We start from the raw sequence: 27268 nt of genomic DNA, 5'->3' as shown, positions 1-27268 counted from the left end.
TCCGCCCCACACAATGTATCCGGTGGCCGGAGACAGGGACTCAAAGCAGCTCCTCCCCTATATGCAGAAACCAACACAGGGAGGCTGCCAAACTGAGGAGACAAAGAAATGTGGCCCCAATGAAAGAACAGAATAAAACCCCAGAAAAAGAACTAGACGAAATGGAGACAGCCAACCTGTCAGATGCAGAGTTCCAAACACTGGTGATCAGGATGCTCACTGAGCATGGCAGCCGTGTAACGAAGTCCCAGGAAGAAATGGACGTCACATTAAGTGAAATAACAAACAGTCCACAGAGAACCAGCAGCGGGAGGAAGGACACCGGGGTTCAGATCAATGGTTTGGAACGTAAGGAAGAAATAAACAGTCAACCAGAACAGAATGAAGAAACAAGAATTCAAAAACAGAGAGGAGAGAATAAGACGACTTGGGGATATCTCCAAAAGTGCCGACATTTGAATCACAGGTGCAAAAGGAAAAGAGGAGAGCAAGAAATTGAACTTATTTGAAAAAATAATGAAAGAAAGCTTCCCTAATTTAGTCAAGGAAATAGACATAGAAGTCCAGGAAGCACAGAGAGTCCCAAACAAGATGGACCCAAAGAGGACCACACCAAGACTCACCATAATTAAAATGTCAAACGTTAAAGATACAGAGAGAATCTTAAAAGCGGGAAGAGAAAAAGAGAGAGTCACCTACAAAGGAGTGCCCATCAGACTGTCAGCTGATTTCTCAAAAGAGACCTTGCAGGCAAGAAGGGGCTGGAAAGAAGTATTCCAAGCCATGAAAGGCAAGGACCTACATCCAAGATTGCTCTATCCAGCAAAGCTTTCATTTAGAATGGGAGGGCAGATAAAGTGCTTCTCAGATAAGGTCAAGTTCAAGGAGTTCACCATCACTAAGCCCTTATTATAGGAAATGTTAAAGGGACATATTTAAGAAAAAGAAGATAAAAAATACGAACAGTAAAATGACAACAAATTCACAACTATCAACAACCGAACCTAAAACAAAAACAAAAACTAAGCAAACAACTAGCACAGAAACAGAATCACAGAAATGGAGATCAGTGGAGGGTTATCAGTGCAGGGGAGGGGGGACGGAAGGGGAGAGAGGGAGAAAGGTACGGGGAATAAGAAGCACAAATGGTAGGTACAAAACAGACAGGAGGAGGGTAAGAATAGTATGGGAAATGGAGAAGCCAAAGAATTTGTATGACCCATGGACATGAGGTAAGTGGGGGGATTTGTGGAAGGAACGGGGATTACTGGGGAGAGGGGGGCAGGGGGAGAGAATTGGGACAACTGTAATAGCACAATCAATAAAGTACACTTAAAGAAAGGAAGCAAATACACAAAAGAAAGAAAATCCAGCCCTGCCTGAGTGGCTCACCAGCTTGGAGCGTTATCTTGTAACTGGAAGTTTGCCTGTTCAGTTCCTGATCAGGGCACATGTCAAGGCTGAGAGTTCGATTCCAGTTAGGGCACGTGCGGGAGGCGACCAATGGATGTTTCTCTCTCTCTCTCTCTCTCTCCCTGAAAGCACTGAAAACATGTCCTCAGGTGAGGATAAAAGAAAGGCATGAAGGAGATCCATGCGTGTTCCAGGTCCCTACCGTGCAGACCTGAGTGTTCACGACTTGGCCAGTCTGGCTGGCTGGCTCAGGATCCGGGCCTCTCTCCCAAGTCCCCGTCTGAATTGGAGAACAGGGTCGGGGCGCACAGTGTGACTCTCGGTGACCCTCAAGGAGAAGGCGGCTCTTTGCTGTGTGCGTGGAAAAGGCTGTCGGTCTGGCAAGGAGGACGCCGTCTGGGCTGAGTGTGGGGCCCCTCGGTGTGGGGTCCGAGCCCCAGGCCTGGGGCCCAGGTGGCACCTGCCGGCTCAGGAGGAGCCTTGCGTTTTCCATCATGATCCACGTGAAGAAGTAAAACATTGACACCGTGAACAGAATTCTTCATGCTTCACGGAGCTGACTTTGTTTTCAAGGGCCTCAGCGCTCCCTGCCAGTGTTTGAAGAGAAGGCTTCTTTTCACGGCACGTGTACGGTGTGGACCTGTCTTGGCGAGCCCTGCTTCGTGTGTGGTGGTGGCTTCCCCAGGTCAGGCCGCGGCTCCCAGCAGAGCGACGGGACGGCAGAGCGGCGCTTGGGAAGGGGGTTGAAGGAACGCTTGGACTCCAGGAATGTGCTCGGTCTGCGGCGAGCAGCGTTTCGGGGACACTCGGTGGGGGCTGGTGCGTCTCCTGGATGTTGGGGTGCAGCCGGCTCTACCTACAGACGGTGCGAGACGCCCAGAGGGGCAGGCTCAGGCACTTCCGAGTCAGAGGTGGGGTCTGTGTCACTTGCTGGGATGGGGACTCAGCAGGCCCACCAACGACTCATCCTCGGAGCCCAGAGTGCGCTGGCAAAGCACGGAAGTCCAATGATAACGTGCGGTTATTTGTATAATTAAGGTTATATACACTTGTATTAAAATGATACATGTATAATTGTCCATAAAACCATTGCATATTAATAACTATAATTACAGGAAAGGGACAGTGGTTTATGCTCAACAGGGAGGAATGTCTTTTTCTCTTTTTCTCCCTCCGGGTAGACAGCATCCCATGGCCGACGCAGTGCCTGGCTTCAGGCCCATGGCCCATGGCCCCTTGCAGAGTGTGGCACCGGCATCTCCTGGCCACATCTGTCCGGGGGCGGAGTCCACGGGGCGCAGTCCACGGGGCGCGCGGTGCTTGTTGCTCACTGCTGGGCGGGCGCATCCTGGAACCCGCATCCCCGAGGCCGCCCTGCGGAGCCGGCAGGAGTGCAGTGGGTTTTGCCACCCGGAGTCTCTCTGGGCCCGGGCCAGCCCCGTCAGGGAGTTGGCAGTTCTCCCCCTCCCCCCTCATCTGGCTCCGGACCACCTGGCTCGGGCTCCAGCTCCAGCCACGTCCCAGGAGCACTTTCCTGGCCGGCTGAGCTGGGGCTGTGTCTACGGTGCGTCTCAGGCGCGGGAGCCCCACGGTGGTGCCTTGCCCCTTCTCCCTGGAGGTGTTTGGGGAGCTTGTGACCTGGTTCCAGGAACGAAGACCTGTGTGTCAGGACACGCTGCCCCTGGACACCCTGAGTGTCACGACCTCTCCAGCCGTGGAGCCCTGGGCTCCTCCCTCCTGGCCGCTCCTCACACAGAGGCTAGGCTGGCTGTGCTGTGTGTGTTCGTCTGGTGAACCGTCCGCCTGCGGCCATGACAGCGGCGACGATTGTACAACGTGCAAAAGGGAGCAGAAATCTGGTACACGCCCCAGAGCCAGCCGTTCCAGTCGTGTCAGCTTGTCGCGGGGACTTGCCACTTCCGTCCCTCCGCCCCTCCCCAGTGCCCCCGCCCTCCAGCGGTGAGAAGACTGAGGCTGGGTGCCCCTTCCTCAGCTCCCAGCATCCGCAGCCCCCCACCAGAGTGCCTGGGCCCCTGTGCCACCCATGAGTCGGGCAGCCCCGCTCTGCCTTGGCCTTCTGTGGCAGGGTCCCCTTCTCTAGAGGAGCCCCTCCCTCTCTGTTCCCACATAGGTCAAACTCTCCTCTCGGGCTCTCCGATTTGGCCCTTCCACGGAGTGACTTCCTCCTCCTCCTGGCAAAATGTCCTCAGCTGGGGGACATGCCCCACTGCCCCCGTTTTTGCTCTGCCCCTGAGACCCTTGGAGACTGGCTTCCAGACTCCACCCCGCTGGTGCCAGCCCCCTGTCCCACTGTCAGCACCCCGAGTGTGCCCCACCCCGAGTGTGCCCCACCCCCTCTTGCTCCACACGAGTGAGATGCCTGTCTCTGAGCCTGCTCCCCACCCACGTGAGTCCCCACCCCCACGTGTGTCCCCACCCCCCTGAGTGCAGGTGTCCCTCACTCACGGGTGCGTGTGGCAATGCGTGTTGCCACAATGCGTGTCTGTGCGAACGCACGTTTTCTAACTGTGACCAGAATCAGGCCATTCTGCCGTCACCGCACCCTGAGTGTTTCAAATGCACATGCCGCCTGGCGAGGACAGCTCGGCTGGGCCTCGTGGCTCTCACCGTCCCAGGTCTGTGGGGTGCGTCTCCCACAGTCAGCACCTTTCAGGGCTCTGATGGGTCCACTGGGAAACGGCCACACTGCACACACACGGGTCCTTCATGCAGGGATTTCCATCCGTGGGTTGGCCAGCAACATTTGGAGCTGTCCCTGGAGATGGGGGTGGGTGGCCAGCGAGGCTCTGGGTGCCACCCATGTGTGCACACAACCCACGGGGCTCTGGAGGACACCCTCCCCTGGGAACCAGCAGCCCAGTCCCACCTGGGGGTCCTTCTCCCGGAGTGGGTTGTCCTCACCCCGCAGGGGACGCTGATGAGGCTGGAGGATGGGCTCTGAGGTTTGGGGGAGGCCGAGCTGAGTGTGCCTGACTTGTGGCCTCTCTCAGACAGGGACCGGGTCCTGCAGGGGGCGGGCCCTCAGGGTCCTCGGTCCATGGGGGCTGCAGACGAGGGCGTGGTTCCCCAGGCAAGGCAGTGGCGCTGCCTGCCGTTTGGGTCTGGCTCCCCTGGCTCTGTGTCCTGTGTCATAAACTGACATTTATTTCTTTACTCGTCATCGTCCTCGGAGGAGTAAGGACTCCCCGATGCCAGGTCTTACTCCGAGTGGGTGCTGCCGCCCAGGGCTCGAGGTCGGGTGGCTCTTGGACACTGAGTTAAGTGCCCCCCAAGCCCCTCTGCCGGGCAGGCCGGTGCTCCCCAGGAACTCCCCCGTGGGGAGACCTCAGCCCACCCACTGTCCCTGCCGGGTTACCTGGAGCCTGCCTTTGGCTCAGGCCATTTCCAAAGTCAGATCTGATGAGGGAAATGTTCTTCCACAAAGGCTACGCTGCAGGGCTCCCAAACCCGCTGTGAGTGGATGACAAAAATCAATCCCAGCCATTAAAGGGGAGGATGCGGCACAGGACCGAAGGACGGGGACGCTCTGGTCTCAGAGTCTGGTTCCTGCAGCACAGGCGTGGTGGTGGCCACCCTGGAAGCAGGTTGCACCTGAGACTGTCCCCCATGGAGCCCCGTGCTGCTGCAATGGCTGTGGGCACCAGCCACGTGGCCTGGGGCCGCCACCAAGGTGGACACCATGATACCGAGAGCCTGTTGGCAAGAATGCACTGTTGGCTTGTCCAGGCTTGGTGTTGGCCAGTGGGGAGGGCGAGGGGCCACTGACAGATCTCGGGGGTGCACGGCTCTCTTCGGTGAAATGGCAGAGGGGCCAGCGTGATGTGCCAGCTGCCCCCTCTCGGAGGGGTAACCTTGGGGTAGCTACGGAATTTTAAAATCTGTGACATGTGGGTACGGTGCAGGTCACACATGACCTGGACGTCTCTTTGCATTCCACCAGCAGACCAGCCACAGAAGCCTCACTCATATCTCCTCCCTGGGGACGAGGGGCATGTGAGTGTCACCCGGGCACGCAGCTGGCGTCCGACGCACATGGCTCACCGGCGAGGTTCCTGCACAGGCTCGGGGTTCCATTGTCCATTGTCCATTTCTGCGTCTCCACCGCCCCACAGCTGTGCTCGCCAGGCCCACTGTGAGAGCCCCAGAGGTAGCCCACTGGGCCAGGCCGGGCTCGGGCTGTGGGACCCCGGGGCGTCACCACGAAGCAGGGAGAGTGAGTGTCCTGTGAGAAGCCTCTGGAGGAGGCCCGGCCACCTGCCACCTGCCCTGGTGACAGAGCGGAGCTTCTGCCAGCCTTGCCAAGTGTTTACTCGTCAAACACCTTTGTCCCAGTTTGAGTGCTTCCGACACTTCTTTTTTCAGCAAAATAGACTCCGTAGCTTCCAGCACGAAGAGCCTCTTTGCGTAAAATCAGGGGAGCAGGGAGAACAATGCACCGAAATTTGACAAACCGCCTCGGGGTGGACGCCTGCCCTGGGCCAGCTGGACTCCGCGGCGCATCAGAGGCAATTCTTCTGGAAAGAAGCAAGAAACAATGGCTAAGAAATCACAAGTGGGAGAGAAACCCTTGAAGCTTCTGACAATTTGGGTCATTTTGCTTTTTCTATTTTCTGCAGGTTTGATCTGGGCGGCCGTGTGGGTGGAGAATGGGCCGTTCTGTGCGGCTGGTTACGCATTTTTCTGCAGCCAGCCTTGCAGGAATGGGTTTGAGTGAGGTGATTCACAAGGGCCAGACTCGAGGTCATGTGGATGCCTGGAGGACAGACAAGGGACCTTCAGACGGAGGCCCCAACTCTTTCCCAGAACCCCCTGCCGCAGGCTGAGCAGGCGCTGAGCTGGGCCCTGCCCACCTCTCTGCAAACCCAGAGCTAATGACCGGGCGGCGTAGCTGTGTCCACCAGGAGAGGCAGGTCCCTGGGACCACCTAGCCTGCCTGCAGGGGCCAGACAGCAGGAAGCGCGGAGGAGCCCCACACCTTGCCCTGCAGGTTGGCTGGTGCAGAAGAACCACGCCCACGTGACGCAGGCCAGGGAATGTCCCCACTTGGAAGCCACAAAAGGCACACGTGACCGACCCACCTGCTGACTGTGACATGTGCTTGGACCCTGGCCTCCTCCCCTCCCAGTGGCCCGGTCTCAGGCCATGGTCAAGGCTTGCAGCACCGGAGCAGATTAGCTTCTCACAACAGAAGCTTCTCCGCTGCTCCGAGGCCCAGGCTTTGGACCGCAGAGACCTCCTCCTGCCTCCGAAGAGGAGAAGACACACCCAGAGAGTCCACGGACAGCCCTCCACCCTGCGCCCCATCACCCCTCTTATCCAGTTGCTCCTACCCTGCCCGCCGCGCTGGTCCCCGGGGGGCTGCCCCTAGGAGGTGCTGTGGAGGCTGCTGTCTAGAGCACTGAGGGTCTGTGTGATCTGGGAGTGCCCTGGGGTGGGGACCCGGGACTGGGGTGGGGGAGCAGAGACCAAGGAGGGCCCCGGCATGGGGAGTGAGGGAGGGCAGCGTCTGGAGATGGGGCTCCGTCGGGGGTGAGGAAATCTCAGGTCTCTGCCCAAAGGGGGCACAGCCTGAGCCGGAGGGCCGGCGTTGGGGGTCCAGCTTCCCCACAAGGGCCGTAGTTCCTCAGCGGCAGGTGGCCGGCCCATGGGGACAGCCCGGTAGGTGAAACTCAAACCAAACTGAACCTGCCAGCCCAGGTCATTTCGGTCATACTCACTCAGTTCACAGAGGCTGAGGACCGGCCCAGGTGGGAAACCCGGGGCTGACGGGCTGAGCCTGGGCAGCGGGCCCTTGCTCCGGATCAGGTGGGTCCCCCCCTCCGCCCTCCACCCTCCACCCTCCAGCCTTGGGTCGAAAGCAGAGGAAAGGCCCAGGGGCCCAAGGAAGCCCCTCTGCCGTTGGGTATGTCCCCTGCCGATCCCCCCACCCCGCATCGTGCTCCCCTGGCTAACGCCCAGACCCTCGATTTTCAACGCTTCCGGACTGACAGGGGTAACAGTGACACAAAGAACTAGAGTTGGCATCTGAACGAGGTTTTGTGTCCTGGTGAGTCTTCTCGAAGACCTGCTTTGGGCAACGCTTCTCTCTCTCACGGGGGAAAGCGGCGGTAGGCAGAGGCAGAGGCCCAAAGTGGACTGTGTCGCTCCAATCTGTGACAACACGCGTGTGACGTGAGCTGGGGCTCCGCAGAGCCGAGGGCGCCAGGTGCTGATGGCGTCGGTGCGGGAGGGCTCGGCCTCACCGCAGACCCTTTGCTCCCGGGGTCCTGGTGCCCCGGTGCATCCACTACCCTGCCTCGCCCCGGTGGCGGGGCCTCTGGCATGCGTGTCGCTTGCTATGGCTCTAAACAGCGACCGTGGACTCTGACCCCGATGGCGGGTCACGCAGCTGAGCCCAGAGCCGGGTGTGGGGCTGTGTGACCCCGGGCCAGCAGGCAGTGCGGATGGCCCTTCCTATCTGCCGGACCACCTGCACATTGTCATTTCTGCCACCGCAGAGACACGGTGCCCTCAGTCCTCCAGAAACAAAACAAATAGAAGACCAAGCAGAGTGTGGAGAGACGGGAATGGGATTCTGGTGAGAAAATTGCCTGGTAATAGCTGGCATTGTATCGCAGTGAACAAATCTAAGTGTGTCCGAATTAATGTCTATTCATTTCAAACAAACGTTAATTAAACAACCTGATGTAATTGCCAGGGTCTGAAATGGTGATGTTTACCAGGCTGAGCCAGCGTGAGGTCTGGAAATGGCAGGACCGACCGAGTCGCTCACCTGATGTGCCCGGCCGCCCGCCCCCGCCGGCTTGCCCGGTTCACTGCTGGGAGGACGATCTGCTTGGCTAACTCCGCATTTCCTTACGGGTATTGATCCTGCATCGGCAATTCCAACAAGAGTCAGAAAGCCTGACCGCGGTGTGTGGGGGTTTAATTAGCCCCCTTTGCCAAGTCCCTGCTCTTCCACACAGAAGGATGGTGGCGTCATTTTGAGTTTCTGCCACGAGCCTGTTGAAGCCCCTCAAACCACCTCCCTCAAACCACCCACGGCAGAGCTCATTTCGGTGTAGATCTGTGGGTCTCAAAGACACAGCCTTTCTCAAAAGAAAGTGTCCTGTGTTCAGACAAAAAAAGATGGGGTGTTCTGTCGAAGGAAGTGAACCTGTGACTGCCTGTTCCCGCCGCACTGTCTGCCTGCCGACCCCGGCCCTGCCAGGCCCGCCTTCCCTCCTCCCACCGGCACAGAGGGCCAGGCGTCAGTGCGGCCTCTCCCACCGCCCAGGGGCACGTGGGGACCGGCCCAGTGCCTGAGACGGGCAGGGGGTTTCCAGGGAGAGGGTGTCTGCCCAAGCTGCACCATCTCCTTGCTTTGTTACGATGGCCATCTGAGGGAAGCCGCGGGAACGGGGCCACGGATGGGTTGGTCCAGGGAGAGCAGTGCCCTGCTCTGGTTTTCGCAGCCTGCATTTGCATCCGCCAGGCACCGCCGGGCATGTCACCCACCCGCTCTGAGCTCAGCTCCTCCACCTGTCACAGGCGTCTGTGGCCACGCTGAGCGCCGACTGTTTGCTGTCCTGATGAGCCGTGGGCAGGCAGGGCTGGGTAGGTTCCCTGCAGAGTTGTCACCGGGACCTCAGATGCAGCATTCGGTCTGGGCACCTGGGGGCCTCAGCCCTTTACTCAAGTACTGGAGGGTCCCTGGGCGCATGAAAGTGTAAGGCCACGTGCCTCCACGGCGTGCCGACCTGGGGCAGCTGCCGAGATGCCTCCGCGCCCTTGACTTTGTTCGCAGCTCTCTTTCTGTGGAGCCCTGGCCCTCAGCGCCGGCCTCGCTGCAGACTGAGAAAACTCTCCTCAACGTGAGTGCTGGGCACAGTAAACAGTGATGGCCCAGGGGGCCGGGAGCGGCTGCCACCTGAGGTTCTGGCCAAAGCCTCGGCTGCTGCCCAGACTGGCTGTTCCACCCGAGCGGAGCAAGTCCATCTCTCTTCCGCTGGAACCCGACGGAGCCGATCCCCCCGGGTCCTCACGGAACGCCGCCCATCTGCCTCTCCACATTTTGTCTCATGCAAGGCACCGCCCGTGGCCGGCCGTCCCGAGAAGGGTCCAGATGGGAGCAGACACTTTTGTTTGAGGTCCTTTGACCTCGGCTGGAGTGTGGACCTCAGCGACACCTGGACGTGAAGCCTGCATCTCGAGAAGTCAGAGGGAGTGAAGAATCCGAAAGCAGCCTCTCCCGACTCTGCGATTTCTTTTTAAATTGGCTTTGTGCCTTTATCATGCGAGCTATTAAAAACGGAATCTTAAATGCTTTGCTGGAGCAGCTGAAAGGCTTCCATTGTTGAGGTTTCGAATGGAATTTGCTAATTTTAATGTCAAGCGCTTTGTTACAATGTTTATCCAGCTTCTTAATGGGAAAATAATGCACAATAACCTTTAAAAGTTAATGCAAGGGGAAGGAGAGTGACTGCAAAGATAGATTTGTTTTTTAAGAGTTTCCATGTGTCACTCTTTGCCTACAGCCCAAGGCTTCCTCGTCGAAGTCGCAGTCTGGAATGGGCTGGAGTGACAGGTGACTGATGCCACAATATTTTTCTGTCACCTCCGAGGGGCCACTGAGTCCTCAGGGCGGCGTCTCCCTCTGCAGACTGAGACCAAGACGCCGCCAGCAGGTGTCCGGCACCCAGAATGAGACCCGTGATGCTTCCTCCTTGAAAGCATTCCATTTTGTCTTTATTATGTTTGCCAGTGACACAAGACTGAGAGATAAATGTTCGCCTTAGGACTCCCAGATCACACCCACGGTTAACACAGAAGTAAGAGCCAGAGGCCACTGGTGTGCTCGTCCAGACTCTGCCCCACCGCGGGCGTGGTCGCTGCTTGCTGTGCAGCTGTGGGATGAAAGGAGACGTGTGCGCATCACTCTGAGGTGCCTGGTTTCATGGACTTGTTCATGGGACACAGGGACGTCGTGACACTTGCCCAGCGTCACCCGGGTCGGCTTGGGCGACATGACACAGGAGCCCCCGGTCTCCCCACTGTGTGTTGTCATTGCTCCCCACACGACTGTGACATGCTCGCGCGTCCGAAACCGGCCTCAGCCTCGCCCCATGACTTGTGCCTCCCTCACATGTCAGGGTTTCTGACATCGAGGACCCGCCACACATGTGTGGGGTCGAGACCTCGAGCGTACAGTCATCCATGGACAGACAGGCCCTTCTTCTGTTCAACCCAGCGGCCAGGAAGGTCCCCGGACGGGCGTGCGTGTGGACGTGGAGGGCGTTCTGTGGGACGGGTAGTGAGAGGACAGTGAGCCTCATCGGAGGGGACGCGTGCCTGTCCCCTGGCTGGTGGCCCAGGCTCCCGCCCGCCTCGCCGAGCTGGGCGGTGTGGATTTCTCGCCTTCGCCAGCCTGATGGAGAAGCGGCGGCTGGCGTTGCGTTTCCCTGCGGTTCTTCATTTCCTAGCGAGGTCAGGTGTCTCTTCTCACTCCATTCGTGTGGCGTTCACTGGGGATGTTGTGTCCTTCTTCGTTTTTATGTCGAGTTTAATTTTCTTGCTTTAGAGACTCCCGTGCGTAGGAGGGACGGGGCCGGTGACTGGGCGGCAAAGAGAGGCAGTACAGGAGGTATTCCTGTCTCAACGGGGACTCTGGGGTTCGGTGCGCTAGCGGACACGACAACCCTGCCACGGCACGCACGGCGCACGTCAGGACGACACGCGGGGAGTCCTCGGGGTACACGGGCAGCTGCACTGAGATCCTCACCGCCTCTGAGAACGGCCGGAAGAGCGGGGAGACTGTGCCAAGGGGGCTAAGGGGACCCGCCGTGCGGGGGGACGCGTGACGGGCGGGAGCCGAACGCTCGATGCTGTGAAGCCGCCGGTTGCCCCCAGCTTGTCCGCCAAGGCCAGGCAGCCGGACTCCCATGCGTGTGTTCGTTTGCTATTTTGTTAAGTTTTAAAAAGTTAACGAGCAAATTCTAAAATTTGCATGGAAAGGGGAAGGTCCTCAGACGGCCAAGGCCACAGTGAAGAAAAAGAAAACAGTGAGAGATTTGATTTCCCTGCGATCGACACCAACTTCCTGCGAGATTTAAGAAAGCTGTTATCGGAACAAAGCTCTGCAGAGGCCGATGTTACAGAGAGGAGCCAGAAGCAAACTGTGTGTGTGTGTGGGACTTGATTCATGGCAGACACAGAGTCTGTGTCACAGGCCAGGCAGGGCTGACTGTCCTCCAAGGTCACGCACACGGTCGACACCATCGGAGGGACACTGAGTCCTGTCCCCAGCGTGCGTGCCGGCCCCCACCCTGGGCAGTGGCGCCGGCTGCCATTGAGGGGTCGGGTCCCACAGCCACATCCCTCCTGTTCATGGCTCATCGGCAGCGTCCATGGCACCTGCCGGAGGCCGGTTGTCAAGGCCACTTTTCCTGGCTCTCAGCTCTGGGCACGGGCTCTCCTCCCATTTCTGCAGCCAGTGGGGTTGTGAGAAGGTTTGCTCAGTAAACGAACGTGCTGAGTGCCAAGAGAAGAATACGACAAGGGCTCACGTCGCCTCTTCCCTAATCTTTTTAGCTTAGTGAGAAAATTTGCTGTGGCCTCTCCCTTCACAGACTGCTGGTGACACATGGGGGACAATACGTGAGAGAAGGACATTCTCTGTCCTTCCAGAGCCACCCCACACGCCCTCCTGCCGGCTGGGAGTCCTGCTGTCCCTTTAAAAAGAGACAGGCCGAGCTGAGCTGCGAGCGGCACACTGCCTTCCTGCTGGGAAGTGCTTTCAGGGAGCAATCTTGCCGTGACGGGGTCCGGGTCTGAGAGGCGATCGCCTCCGGCAAACGGCCAGCATGTGGCCCCAGAGTAACTTCCAGCAGGAGCCAAGGGTGTTCCTCTCCCTGGGGAAGGTGAACCAAGGCAGCAGTTTGGAAATCGAAGGCAGAGAATTATGTCATAGAACCTGTTAGAGGGGGAACGTTCACATGAAAGGTCTCCGGCCGACCTTTGCAGCCCTGTGTCCCTGGGGCTCTCCACCACGTGTGTGGCTCTCCACGGCTCTCCCGACTCTCCATGACTCTCCACCACGTGTGTGGCTCTCCACGGCTCTCCCCGACTCTCCATGACTCTCCATGACTCTCCCCGCCTCTCCCCGACTCTCCATGGCTCTCCATGTCTCTCCATGTCTCTCCACAACTCTCCACGGCTCTCCATGACTCTCCACGGCTCTCCCCAGCTCTCCATGGCTCTCCACGGCTCTCCACGGCTCTCTAGTCACCTGAAGGCACAGTCCTTGCTGGCTCCCGTGCCATGTTCCTGGGTCGTGTGTCTGTATGTCCACCTGCATCTAATCTGGAATGTGGGTCATTCCAAAGCCCAGGTTCAGTCAGGTCAGCAGAAGCCAGTTGGACTCGTGGGCAGCTCTCGGGCCTTGGCTTCTTTTACCTCACGTGGTGGTGAGGGAGGGACTGAACCCTGCAGCCTTCCCTGGCCACTGCTGGGCCATTCGCGGAGCAGGGAACGTGCCACGTGTCTGTATCTCGCTGCCCCATAACCAACGGGTCTCTCCGGGGCCACCCGGGCCCCGACCCTGCACCCTCCCGGCATCTCCCTGACCCGGCCCATGGGGAGCCTGAGCCGATCTGCCCTGTGCGGAAACGGCGCCTGCGCCTGTGTCAGAGCCGCTCACTGCGAGGCCTCGATGCAGGTCCGGCCTCCATGTCACTCCTGCCTCCCAGGAGGAAGTCCGAGCTGTAGCCGGGGCCCCCGGGGCCGCTCAGCATGCGCGGCCCCGCACGTCGGCGTGGCGTCTGCTTGCCCGCTCCGCTCCTCCGCGCCGGCTCTGCCCGGTGAACGGAGCCTGCAGGTTGAGTGAGTCGCCTGCTGATGCGGCGAGGGTGCCTGTCCACTTCCTCGTGGCCTCTGAGCAGCCAGGCGCTTGGCAGCGGCCGCTGGTTCCCTGGTGACAGCCCAGAGCAGAGGACGCCCCCTTGGTCCTGTGCTTGACGGGTTCTGGGGTGCAGCATGCAGCCTCTCTGCCCGTCATCGGCCCGAGATGTGTCTTTGGGGACCCTCTGGGGTGACTTTGCTAAATGACAGCCAAAGAACAATGCAAAAAGCTGATGGGGACCGACTCTCCAGGGCGATCGAATGCCACCCAATCGCAAATGACTTCCACGTCAACGCACTCAGGGCCGAGTGGCCATCAATGCAGCATTTCCCAAGCCGGTTCTGCTGACACTGTCACCGTTTCATCAGGCGCGAGGGGGCCGGTGCTGTGGTTGTGACAGCGGAGTGCCAGCTGCTCCCGGTGCGTCCGGACCGTGGGACTCAGATTTGGAGGCCTTGCCCCCGCCCCCTTCCCGTCAGCACCGTTTAGAACGGGGATGAGCCACCGCTTTGCGGACATCGCAAACCCGCCCGCGGGCTGGGACAGGTGTCGGGAGGGTTGCAGACGCAGGCGTGGTCTGCGGGCTGGTGTCTGCCGACTTCTGAGAGATGGGCGGGCCCCACAGAGCGTCTTGGGGGCATGTACACAGGGCGACAGGACAGAAGAGAGGAAAGCTGTCAGGAGACGCACCTGAGGCTGTGACACTGTGCTGGGGGCACGAGCGGGGACCAACGAACGGAGCTCCATGGCGGGTTTTCTCACAGTTTTCTTCCCACCCTCATGTCCATGGAGCAGACAGAATGTGACCTGGAAAAAGTTGTCGAGACCTGCTCTTCAGGGAGCTGAGCGCCGAGCTGGAGGGCGGGCAGAGGCCCCCCTGGAGGAAAGCCAGGGGCCCCGAGCCGGTCACCACCCTGGATCCCCTGCACCTCTCCCAGCTCCCTCGTCACCCTTCCGCTGGCTTCCCTGTTCCCAAGGCTCTGACGTGTGTCCTCAGGACAAGCACCAGCCGAGCAGCCTCCCACCCTCAGCCGCAGCGGCCGGCTTGGATGGCTCCCATCGCGATGCCTGTTCCGAGTTCTGGCATGAGACGCGTGTTCCTGGTGGAGGCGGTGGCTCCAGCGGGTGTAGACATGAGTGTGTGCCCCTGACCCCACGACCCCCCGACTCCCAGGCCCTTCGGAGCCTTTGCCACCACTCAGGTCCTCTCAGATGCTCGGGGGCCGGGAGCCCCGTGACACTGCCTGTCTCTCCACGTGTCACCCTGTGGCCGTGTCTCTGCTTTCCCAGGGCCTCGCCCCGCCCCGCCCACGCCGAGCACAGTGGACACGGGGGGTGTGTAGCCCGCGGTGGCCGGCCCACAGAACATGTCCCCACTTGACTTCTGAACGTGAGCGAGGTGGCAGCGGGTCGGGCCGCCCGCTCTGCCCCATTGCCACCGAGCCCTCCCCGTGCAGACGGGGATCAATTAGACGCCGTGATCGAAGCTGGGCGCAATCAATGATGTCGTTGGAGCGACTCAGGTTTTAATTACACTACAATCACCTCACGTGCCTGGGGCGTGTGGGGGGGGACCCAACCCCAGGCCGCCCGCAGGCCCCGCCTCACGCCCCACGGCGTGCCCACCTGCACTGGCAGCCCTGGGGCCCGCAGGCTGGGACCCCCGGTCGTCTCTTCGAGGGAGCGTGGTCGCTGGAGCCCACCCCTCGGCCACCCATGAGGGAACTCTCTGGGCTCAGGAGGCCTGGCTGTGTTGCCCTCGGTGAGGCCCAGAGGGGCCGTAGACAACTGTCCCTTGTCACCTGTGGATGTGAGAGCGAGGCTGGCATGGGGTGCCTGCCCCTCCATCCGGAGGGAGCTTCTTCTGTGCGCCAGGCAGTCGGTGCTGGCCCCGCACCTGTGGGGCTGCTGGGGAGTCCGCCGCTGACAGGGTGCTGTTCCTTCCCCGTGATTGACCTCCGGCTCATTCTTGGGGGTCTCTGTCCAGTGGGACGCTGGTTCGGACAGAGGTTCCTGTTCCTCGAGTGGGCTCAGACAAGTCGCATGGATGGGACGGTTCATTGTGCAGCTGGGATCCTCTCCAATGTCACTGGGCAGCGGATGTCCCCGGGGACAGGGCCCCCCGGGCTCTTCGGCGTCTCCACGGCGTGCTGTGCAATGGGGTCTCCCCTACACAGGGCCCCCTGCAGCCTCACCACCCCGGAGCAGCCCTGCTGACTGCTGGGCATCTGGCTGGCTTGTTGCTCATTATGGAGAGCAGAGAGGAACCATGGGCTCCAACGCAGGAGACTCTGTGGGTGGCGTCCAGGCCCCAGGGGGTGTCTTGTCCGCGATGTGAGCCCCAAGTGGCAGGAAGGACCTGCCCCCTCCCAGGTTCAGCATCCCGCGCTCGCGGTGTCCATCCCCAGCTGAGGCTCATTCCGCCTTGGAGCCGTGCGAGGGCCCTGGGGGGTGGCCAGGCCCTGGGCCCATCCTGGTCGGCTCTCATCCTGGTCCTTCCTGCCCGCCTGGACGTCCGCTGGCCTCCCTCTCGCTCATGCCCCCTCCGGCCTTGAGGCCCAGAGCCTGTGCTCTAGTGACTGCTCTCTGGGGGAGGGGTGGCCTGGAGTCTCGGGGGTGCAGCCTCTCCCTGGGCTCCCGCGCTGAGTGAGTGACCTGCCTCTGTTTCCCCAAGGCCAGCACCTGCGGCGGGGGGCTGGCACCGGCTGACGGATGTGGAAGTCTCCACACGTCCTCAGACCCTGAACACACTTAGGATGTTAGTTCTCTGCATTGTGTATTAAATCCCTCCTGTCCCCAGAGCACCTTTGAAAGCGAGTCGCTCGTGTTGCTCAAACGCCAGACACGCGATGGAGACGCGCTGAGCTGGTGCTAAGGCTCACGTGGCCGCACTCAGAAACGTGGCGTCCAGGGCTGCTTAGAGCCACAGCCACGACCAAGCGTCAACGCGCCCGAATTGGAGGGCCCTGGGGACCATCTTCCAGCCCGTCACTCCAGATCCGTGGCATTGGGGTGGCCGCCCAGGCAGAGGCTCACAGCAGCGTCCCCGAGCTGCGCCACAGTCTGGGACTCGTGCTTTTGAAGCGGATGTTCGGCTTGGGCTCAGGGCTCCGTGTGTTTGCTGCCTCGGCACGTGTGGGAAAGACCTTCGTAAATAGTAATCGCCAGGTTTGTCGCTCTTCTCGCATCCCAATAAATCATGGGAACCGAGCGACAGACCCACCGATCTGCGAGACGTCGGCTCGTTGCCCAGTCTGGGTCCTCGCGGCCCCGCGGCCTGCAGTGCGTCCGGATCCCTGAGTGGCCTCGTGAGGTGAAGCCAGTCCCATGTCCCGGCTGCAGGGACAGAAACACGGACGTCGCCGCCCAGAGGTGCCACCTGAGAGATGCAGATCAAAATTTGATCTTTAAAAAAAAAAGTTTAATATACCCATTGCAAAGGGCATTGTGTGTCTTTTAGCATTTGAAAGAAAACAAGAATAAAGTAAAGGGTTATTTTTATTTTGGGGGTCAAAACCATATTTAAGATGGATTAAAACAGAATACTCTGTTTGCTGGGACTTAGGTCCTTGAGTGTGTATGTGTGTGTGCATGTGTGCACACGGGTGTCTGTGTGTCTGTTTCCACTTTTTAACCTTCAGCAGAAGGAAAGCAGGACGCCCAGCGAGGCGCATGGCGCAGCGTGGGGGAGGTGCACAGCCAACGCTGGTGAGTGGACACCGGGCCCGCGGGCAGGGTCGCCGCACAGAGCGCGGGGGCGATGAAAGACGCTTTGCCTTTATTGCCTCCTGCAGGTGTCCCACTCTGTGCCGACAGCAGTGCCACCGGGGCCCTCAGGTGGCAGATGAGGACCTCAGGCTCAGCTGACATCTCGCCGATGCAGCACCGCTGCTCACCTGCCCGTGAGGGACGACCGTGTCCTGCTGGACCCAGGTGGGCACGGAGGAGCCGAGGGGGATGGAGGCTGCTGGTCTTTGCTCACGAACGACTTCAGCCGTGACTCTAGCTGAAGGGTGCTACCCTTCCCCCCTTTGCTCAGGGATTTTTAAATAGATGAAAGGAAATGTTCAAAACCTTTTGATAGCTGTACGTCATTCTAGGCCTTCAACTCGTGTGCCTATCTTCTCCCTTCCTGCTTACTCTACCTGATTATTTGCCCTCAGGCCCCATACAAGGTCTTCTACTCAAATTGCTTATCTCCCAGCAGGAAACCGCTGGAGCCTTTGACGTCCGGACCCGGGGCAAAGGCCTCCACGTTCCGGGTAGACACAGAGGAAGTGGAAGAGCGCTGGTTTGCGGTCTGCGGTCTGCGTGAATGAAGGCGCTGGGTCAGCTCACGGACAGGAACCTCGGAGACAGCGGCAGTTTGGGAGTGGTTCCGCTTTCCCGTTCATACGTGGTGACCCTGGCGGGGGGTGTCATCAACATGCGGAGGAATTCAGTTATTTAAAAACCCTGCACTTGGGGCAGCTCCAGGGGATAGGAAAACTCATTTAAAACACCCAGCTTCGGCAGCACGAAGGAAGTGTATCCAGTCGTTCCAGGATCACAGTCAGCAAGCGGTTTGGGGTGCTTTAAACTTTTATTGTGGTGAGACAGCCTCTCCATGCTTGTTGCCTTGGGGACGGAGACCATGGAAAAGGCCTCTCTCTTTCCCTCAGGGTTCAGTAGGCCCCCGGTTCTGCAGAGCGAGGCTCTCTCGGAGGAGACAGCCCAACTCGGAAGGTCCCCTCCCAGGCGCCGGGGGCTGCTCGAGACCTGGGTCCCGAGACATGATTCTCAGGACAGAAAGAGAAGCAACGTCAGCCTTGTGGACAATCCGCCGCCCCCCGAGACCCCCGAAACCTTCTGCGATCCATGAGTCATACTGAGGTGGTAAAGGAAGAGCAGAGCTATAAACTACATTTCTCTCTACTTGAAAAGCTTGAAGAGGTTTGGATTTTAAACCCTGCACCTGGAGTCGGCTGAGAGTGGGCTGTCCCCAGAACTGCCCCGTCCCTGTGTGTGCCTGGCGTCGGAGGCCGGCTGTCCCCAAGGAGAAGCCTGGCTCGCATTAGTGGGTCACCCCTGGGGAGGGGATGAAGCCGTGAGCTCTGGCCCCACTTCTGGGGCCTGTGAAGAGGGTCTCTCGGTCCTAAAGGAGTGAGTGGGGGCCTCACAGCGCCCCCCACTGACCCACCCAGACCCCACATGCTCCCAACAGAGTGACGTGCCGACCGAGGAGAGGCTGGCTACTCGGCGTGTGCACAGGTGAAAATGTTAAGTGACTATTTCTCTTCCAGGCAAAGACACTAAATGACTACATTTCTGGGAGTGCACTTAAAATTTTAGTCTACGCTCTCAGGTTATTACTTGGTGAGGTGGAATTCAAAATTTTATTCTTAACAATGACTATTTAAAATTACTGAAGTGTCTATTCTTCCGTGATTACTCTATAATTTAATGCCACTTCCATTAAAACATTAATAGTACTTTTTTGAGAAATGCAGTTACTGAGTCTAAAACTTGTCTGGAGAGATAAAAGAGAAAACTCAGAATTCAAGTGCTTGTGTACCAGCTGCAGCCCTCCTCCCAGCGAGTGATTAGTGGGAGAGTGAGGATAACCCTAGGGGCTGGGGGGGAGGGGCGGGTGGGAGGGGGCGGAGCGCGGGCGGTGCAGACAAGGGCGGGGTTCCGGCCACGGCCGAGGCGGGGCCGGTCATTCCACAGAGTCTCCGGACAGCCCGATCTCCATCTGCGAAAAAGGAGCATGACTTTGCCGGGCTCCACCTGCTCCACGCAGGAGAAGCACCAGGGCATCACGAGTGAAACGAGGACCGGCCAATGCATGTTAGTCTCTGGTGCCGGGGGTGGCCGCCCGGCTGAGCCCCAGGCGGCAGGTGGCGGGGGTGCCTGGGACCACAGCCCCACAGGCTCTGGGGCAATGGGAACGGGTGGGCGCTGCTCTCCGTGCAGAAAAGCAGACTCCAAAGTGGAAGTAAAGAGCCTGTCTGCCTGTGGGCTGGGCTGTGGGGCCGGGTGGGCGCTGGGAGCGCCGGGCTGACTTCGGGGCCATCAGTTCCGGGGGCGCTGGCCACACTGGGCCAGACAGGAGTGCAGCTGGGCCCCCAGAAACAGTTGGTGGTGTGTGAGTGAACCGGGGGACCCCTGGAGAACTGGGCTTGGTCCTCCTTGAGAGCTGGCCGGTTCTGAGCTGAAAGCCGAAAATCTCTTTAGAAGACCAAAAATCTCTTCTGAAAAATGACTTTTATTCTCGTGAGCTGGCGGAGGGCACTGCGGTGCCGACAGGCCCTCAGACAAAAAACCCCAAAGAACCCGGGGCAGACCCAGCTTTGGGGGGGCACTGGCCCTCGGGGGAGTATGGTGACCACCCCTCCCTGGGCTCAGGGAGGAGGGAGGACTCCCAGGAAGGGCTGGGGCTCAGGGTTTTGTTCACAAAGCCGACCGAGGACGGTGCCCTCGGACAACGACGCCACGGGAGGGAAGCGAAGGGGCAAGACTGGCCCGGCCTGGGGCCACAGTGGTGCAGGCGGCACCCCGAAACCGTGTAAAACCGACAAATACTGCAGTGGCTCCTGGGGTGGAGGGGGGCGACTGAGTGTGGACTCGGGACTCCACGGGGCGGCCAGGGCTGTCACGTGATCCTCCACGCGGCGGGCGGCGCTCTGTGTGTTTAGTCAACGAAACGTCTACGTGAGATGCCAAAAAGAGAGAGAGAAATCTCCCAGTAGAATAACGAGTAAACATTTTACGGGGATCCAAGAAACCCAGAAGGGACTGAGAGGGTGTCAGCGCAGTGCACGGCGAGGGAGACAGGTGTCGAGCAGCGGTGACGGGAGTCTGGGCGGCGACTGGACACTCGGGGCCCCCGGTGGCCGCGGGGGTCTGACCGTCGGCATTTTTTGGCAGAACGGTCTGCTGCGCCCGTGTGCGTCCTTGTCTATGGGGACTGTCCCCTGAGGGATACGAAGGACTTCACCACCCTTTTCGTCTGTTCGTTTACAGTAATGCAGGGGTGGACACACAGCCGCCCTCCGGCCCCCGGCTCTCCACTAGTTCGATGGAGAAAGTGGTGGAAAGACAGAGCCTGTCCGAAATTGGGTCACATCTCCGCCGACGGGGGCCTGGGGGCGGTGAACCACAGACCGAAGGGGAGAGCAGGCCCTTAATAACTGGTTGTTAATAACCGAGTTTGTTGTCATTTTACTGTTCATAGTTTTTATCTTCTTTTTCTTAGATAAGTCCCTTTAACATTTCGTGTAATAAAGGCTTGGTGATGATGAACTCCTTTAACTTGACCTTATCTGAGAAGCACTTTATCTGCCCTTCCATTCTAAATGAAAGCTTTGCTGGATAGAACAATCTTGGACGTAGGTCCTTGTCTTTCATGACTTGGAATACTTCTTTCCAGCCCCTTCTTGCCTGTAAGGTCTCTTTTGAGAAATCAGCTGACAGTCTGATGGGCACTCCTTTGTAGGTGACTGTCCCCTTATCTCTTGCTGCTTTTAAAATTCTACTTTTCTTTAATCTCGGGTAATATAATGATGATGTGCCTTGGTGTGTTCCTTCTTGGGTCCAACTTCTTTGGGACTCTCTGAGCTTCCTGGATTTCCTGGAAGTCTATTTCCTTTGCCAGATTGGGGAAGTTCTCCTTTGTTATTTGTTCAAATAAGTTTTCAATTTCTTGCTCCTCCTTTTCTTCGTCTGGCACCCCTATAATCCAGATGTTGGAACATTTAAAGTTGTCCTGGAGGTTCCTAAGCTTCCCCTCATTTTTTTGAATTCTTGTCTCTTCATTCTGTTCTGGTTGAATGTTTCTTTCTTTTGCTCCAGACCGTTGATTTGAACCCCAATTTCCTTTTCTTTACTGTTGGTTCCCTGTACATTTTCCTTTATGTCACTTTGCATAGCCTTCATTTTTCATCTAATTTGTGACCATATTTGGCCAATTCTGTGAGCATCCTGACTACCGGTGTTTTGAACTGTGTATCTGATAAGTTGGCTATCTCTTTGCAGCTTAGTTGTACTTTTTCTGGAGCTTTGAACTGTTCTTTCATTTGGGTCATTTTTTTTTGCACCTGTTAAATATAAGGGGTGGAGCCTTAGGTGTTCCCCAGGGCGGGGCAGCCCATGGGGCTGCGTTGTGAAGCTGTACATGGCGGAGGGTCTGAGAGGGATCAGTGCTACTTCCCCTGCTCTCTGCCGGTCTCCAGTCACCTCCCCCACTACCCCCAAGCAAATTGGGCCCTTCTGGTGCTGGTTCCCAGGTGGGTGGGTTTGTGCACATTCTGGGACCCCGTGGGTCTCTCCAGCGAACTCTCCTGTGGGGCTGGGAATTTCTCCTGCTTCCACTTCAACCCCCGCAGGTGTTTTCAGTCAGAGGCTTGAGGCTTTATTCCCCGCACTGAACCCTGGGTTGCACAGTCTGTCTTGCTCCCCAGTTGTTTCTCCCAGTTCGTGTGCTCTTGAATGTGGGACCACCTGCTCCGCCCGCCACCACCTCGCCGGGTTGGCCAGGCGCAGCCTTGCCCCCCCGTCCTCCAGCCCCCACCTCGCCACAAGTCCTCTCCGCCCGGCTGCCTGTCTCCGCCCCTCCTGCCCGTCTGGCTGAGTGTTTCTTCTTTAACTCCTTGGTTGTTGGATTTCTATACGGTTTGGTTTTCTGTCAGTCCTGGTTGTTTCTTGTTCTCAAATGTGTTGTCCTTCTTTTGGTTGTGCCAGGAAGCACAGTGCATCTACCTACGCCTCCGTCTTGGCCGGAAGTCCTGCAGGGTGTTGCTTAAATGAAGAAATTGGGGGTCAAAGAAGTGAAGTCACTTGGTTGAGCCAAGCAGCCAGTTCGGACCCCAACCCACGTGAGCGTAGCTTCCAAACCCCACATTTCTGCCTCTGTTTCCTGCTTATTTTTTAAGACTTTGGTCTTTATTTTCCAAGCATCACAATGACCTGGCAAGGCAGGGGGCTGTGGTTGGGTGTTTTGCTTTTATCAAGGTCGCTGCATGCTTGACGGAGGCCCTAGCCCATGTCAGCCCAGATGTGAGTGAGGGGAGTTCTCACACACCCACTCACAGAGGCTCACAGAGGCTCACAGAGGCGCCCACGGGTGTGCCCACACACGCACTGTGCGTGGCAACGACCTGTCCTCACACACTGCTGTGGGGCCCGTGGTAATGCTCAGCTGGTGCTGAAGGGGAGAAGAATGATCCTCGGGGAGTCAGTGACACCGGTCACAGCGCAAGTCAGAGGTGCCCTGTCACAGCCCTGGGTCCTGGGCACTGTCCTGGGGAGAGCTCCGGCCCGCACTGTCAGACGGGGTGGTGGGGCCACCATGTGGGGGTGTCTGCCAGGGCTTCCTGTCCAGAGCCGGGATCCTGGGGCTCACGGTAGATTCTGAGCATCACTGACAGGACGCATGGCACCCGAGTGTGCTCCTCTTCCCCGGGCTCCGTGGCTCTGCGGGCAGTTTGTGCCCCCGTCTCCTGTGGGAATGCCAGCCCCCAGGAGGGGCCCATGCTCCGCACCAGGGCCCAGTCCTCTCGTCCTTCCAGACACACAGAAGAGCTACCACCACGCCCACTCCAAGGCAGGGGCCACAGGGCTAGCAGGGGCAGAACTGTGATGTGGCGGTCACCACCAGACCGAGCACGTCGTCACCAGCGTGACACGCTGTGGCCGAGGGAGGAAGCTGAGTGCCTTCACCCCTGACTCCCGGAGGCTTCCCAGAGCTGCAGTGCACTTTGCTTGTGAAGCCCAGAGGCACAGGGGATGCTCGTTACTGCGGCGTAACCTCCCTGTGTGGACGGATACACCTGCCCTGAACACTCACACCTGTCGCTGTGGGCACTGCCCCACTATCGGTCCTCTCACCCCCTCCCCCGCTGGGCCTGTGCCTGGTCCCTGGGGCTCCCGCTGTCCCTGGGACCCAGCTCTCATGAGGCACTTTGTCACACTCTGTCACAGCTGCATGTGTGCGTGTGTGCGTGTCTGCCTCCCAAGGACAGCCCTGTGCCAGCCTTATTTATCACAACGGCCCCTGTGTGTGTTCAGGGATGTTTGGGGGACAAGTGAATGAATGAGGCTTTTTGAAGGGAAAAGAATGACATCATGCAAATAACTGCGGCTAACTGGTTGTCTCTGTGAATCAGGAATGTTTACGCTGGGCTTCTCTCAAATGGGGCCCACATACCACGCGGCTACTGGAACTACGTCTAATTCAGTGGACACTTGAGCTGCAGCCCCTTTTGGTTTCACCGTTTAATGCGGCTCCTTGTCCACGCGTGATTCTGCCCGTGGCTTTCTCTCCCAAAGCAAGGGAGCCTGACTTTCATCAGGAGGTCTCCGCGTTTGCTCCAGAGGGGTCGGCTCAGACAGGAGAGCACACCCCTGTCTCCATGGCGGTTCTCCTCGCAGGTGCCCGGCGGGCCGGGCGGGCTGGGGTGCAGGCAGGTGGGGGTGCTTCGCACCTGGGGGCTGTGCGTGACAGGGGGGCTGCAGTCGGTGTCCTGGGCGGATGCTCTCAGTTGCTCTCTTTCCCAGGTGTTCACTCCCTGATTCACTCGTCGACCTGCGTGGGGCCGGCGTCCGGGGTCCGTGATGAACGAGGTCCAGTCCTTGTCATCACAGAGCTTTGAGTCTCCTCCTATGGGCCCCAGTGCTCAGCCTGCCTACTTGCAGCCCTGCCCCATGGAGCACACGTGTGGGCACACAGACACATGCATACACACATTGACATACCTGTATACACATATACAGACACACATGCACACCGGACACGTGTGCATGCATGTGGGTGCACACATGAGCAAGCACACACAGTTTGCACACACAGATGCACATGAGCACAACATGCAGCTGCATATGTGCACACTTGCACGGACATGCAAGAGCACATCCACATAGGAGTTAGTTCACACACATGCATGAACACGTGTGCATGCATGCACACACATGCACGGCTCCGGCCCAGGGCTCGGTGGGGGCGGGCTGCCTTGCCCTGGCACCTGTGGCTGCGGGAGCACCGACCGGTGAGGCTGGTGCTGCTCCTGGAGGCGGAGCCTGTGGTGGTTCCCGCACTCACCTTCCAAGGAGCCAGGTTGACCACGAGCTATTTTGAGTGCTTGCAGGCACGCTCTGTGACCGCGATGTGCTGACAGGTGTCCCTGCACCAATTCGGCGGTTATTGCTGAACGGAAGGACAGTATCTGCTCTGGGGAATTTTGCCAAATTCGTTTTCTTCTCAGCTTCAAAAGGAGACGCAGTCGGCCTGTGGACCACACGGGCAGATTGTCACCCGCTTTCCAGGGGTGAAGGGCTGAGACGGGGGAAGGGGGCCCGTGAGCTCACCCAAAGACACACGACCCCCACCCCACCGCCCAGCCCGCCTGCCCGCTGCCCTCGCGCCCTCCGGCGTGGACTTAATTACCAGCTGGTGAGAAGTCAGATGAGGCACTGGCCTCACTTCTGAAATTGATGGAGGTGCCTTTCATTGCACTGGTCTAGAGTTTTCCAATGGGAATGGGCTCTGTGACGAGCTCTATGACGAGACGGTAAGTCAGTTTTCATAGCAGAGGACATGAAAAACTGAGGGGAACCCTCCCACTGGAGCCCACGACACACCGGGCTCTGGGCTCTTGCCCCATCCTAAGGGCGACATTCTTCATTCTTCCCCCAAACCTGAAATAGTTGGTTGATGAGGACAGAAGAGGCCTCCGGAGGGCATGGAGGTAGCCGAGCACAGTGTCTCGAGGGCCTGCCTTGTGTCCCCCCGGCACCCGCAGCAGCTGGGGCAAGGCGATGGGCTGGTGCAGAGAGTCTGAGGCCCTCAGAGTTCAGTGCGGAGACTGGGGACGGAGTGGGGGTGGGGGGTCTCCACCCCCCGCCGTGGGCTGAACCGGGTCTCCCTGAGCAGTCGGGCCTGAAAGCAGGGTATCCCCTGCGAACGTGGAGAAGGACAGCACTGTGCGGAGTAGACACATCCTCCGGCGAGTCCTCCGTAACCGGTTTTCAAAGCTCCTGGAGTGATGGAATCTTTCCTTGTGTCTTTGTTGTTGTCGTCTCCGGCACGCACATTCCAATTCCGTCTGCTTGTACTTCTCTGAGGTAGCAGTCTGGCTGCATTCTTTTGCCAGGGTGTGCCCCGTATCTCTTCCCCCAAAGCTCCTCTTGCCGGCGGCAGCCCGTAGAGTGGAGCCGAGGCGGGTCCCGGGCCTTCTTTGCATAGAGAGTGGAGTCCAACCCCGAGGGCTAATCGCCGGTGAGGGCAGCCTCGCTCTCCTGCGGTGTCTCACAGAATAGGGTGTGGCCTGTCCAGAACCCGGACCGTCACCTGGGAGCTGAGACCCGGAATGACTCAGTCGGTCTCCAGAGGTGTCAGGATTCTACGTTAAACCCTGTGACTGCTGCCTGGGGGGACTCGGGGTGATTCTGGGGTGTCCCCTTATGGAGATTTGGGCAGTGATGGCTTCTCTGATGGTGCATGTGACACAGTGTGACAGCACTGTCCTCTTTTGGTCACTGCCATTTGTGCAGGGGGCAGCACCCCACAGATAGTGAGCCTGTGCCCGGGGCCTGAGGGCCCGGCTGGAATAGACAGGGCCTGCCTCCCACACCGGGGGACCCCATTAGGTGAGTGACAAGTCAGGGCGCACACAGCCTGTTGTGGGTGTGGGAGTGAAGGGTGAGAGAGCAGTGTTTTCCCAGTGGGAGATGTCACCTCCCATTTTCACTGGACTTGCACGTCCTTAGCAAGCTCCCGTCGCAGGAGAATGAACCCCATGCTGCTGTGTGAACTTGTCTTGGTTGAAATTTTTAATGACGCCCGTAATTTCAGTGCCAGTGGGATTTGTGGGACTGGTTTCCAGTGTTTGGGATCCTGTGGTCAGTCTCCCTGTGTCCTCTCACTTGGCCTCTGTCAAGTTCCCCTCCATCAAAACCTGGTGCCCGGGGTGGGGGGTGCGAAGCAGCCCACAGGGGAGGGGCCGTCACACCCCGGGACTCAGGCTCACTGCATTTCCTATTCCGAGTGAGTGATTCCAGGGTGGGGACACTCATCTGTTTCGGAGTGGGGGCGCTCGGCCCGGAGGGAACAGGTCCCCGGGCGAACGTGAATGGCTCCGGTGGCGGTGGCAATTTGAGTCGAGCGGGGCTTGAGCTCCGGGTGGAACCAGAATGGGTGAGTCACAGGCCATCCCCCAGCAGGGGGTCTGGCCTGTCATTCTGCAGAGAGGTCTGTGACGGGGGACAGGCCCATCAGGCAACTGGCTGCAGCCAGTTGGGGCCCCTTGTCCCTGCTGGCTGCCACTCGCAATTCTGTGCTGAGTCCCTTCCGAGGGATGGGCTGCCGTTCCTGACGCCAAATTGCAACCAGCCGTGGGCACAGATAAAGCGATTGGGAAGGAGGACAGTGGCCCGCTGCTGGAGGGTGAGGAGAGGCTCTGGGAGGGGCCTCAGTACATGGGACGATCACTGCACCCCACTTCACGGCACTGCCAGCTTCGACTTTAATAGGGTGACGTTGAAAACAGCACCCTGTGTCTCCTAAAACTCAGAAAACAGGATAAGGTGTTCCTGGCCATAAAAGTGGGTCTGAACATTAGGGGAAGGGTTTTGGTTATGAACCACCGCTCCCTGGGTCTCCCTGCCCTGTGAAGCCCTGGATCGTCTCCTGCCAGGCCGGGACAGGAGCCAGTGAGGAGCGAGCCCGGGGGCCGACAGTCCCTTTGAGTTCGGTGGCGGTAGGTGGCGGGGTGGCAGGAGGAAGCTGTGGCCCAAACTTCAGGACAAGCTGGGCTGCAGGGGAAAAAGCTGGCGAGGCAGGTCCAGTGTGGGGAGCCGGGCTCCTGCCTGAGCGTGGCGCTGTCCCAGGTGCTGAAGCCAGGACAGGGAAGGGATGATGGTGAAACGCTGACCTCTAGGAGGGGCCTGAAGGAGTCCCACCAAAAGCAGCTGGGCCTGGCC

Source organism: Sturnira hondurensis, unplaced genomic scaffold (genome assembly GCF_014824575.4).
Source record: "Sturnira hondurensis isolate 20B ecotype Veracruz unplaced genomic scaffold, ASM1482457v3 Scaffold0007208, whole genome shotgun sequence".
Taxonomy (NCBI): Eukaryota; Metazoa; Chordata; class Mammalia; order Chiroptera; family Phyllostomidae; genus Sturnira; species Sturnira hondurensis.
Note: the sequence above shows the minus strand (reverse complement) of the source record.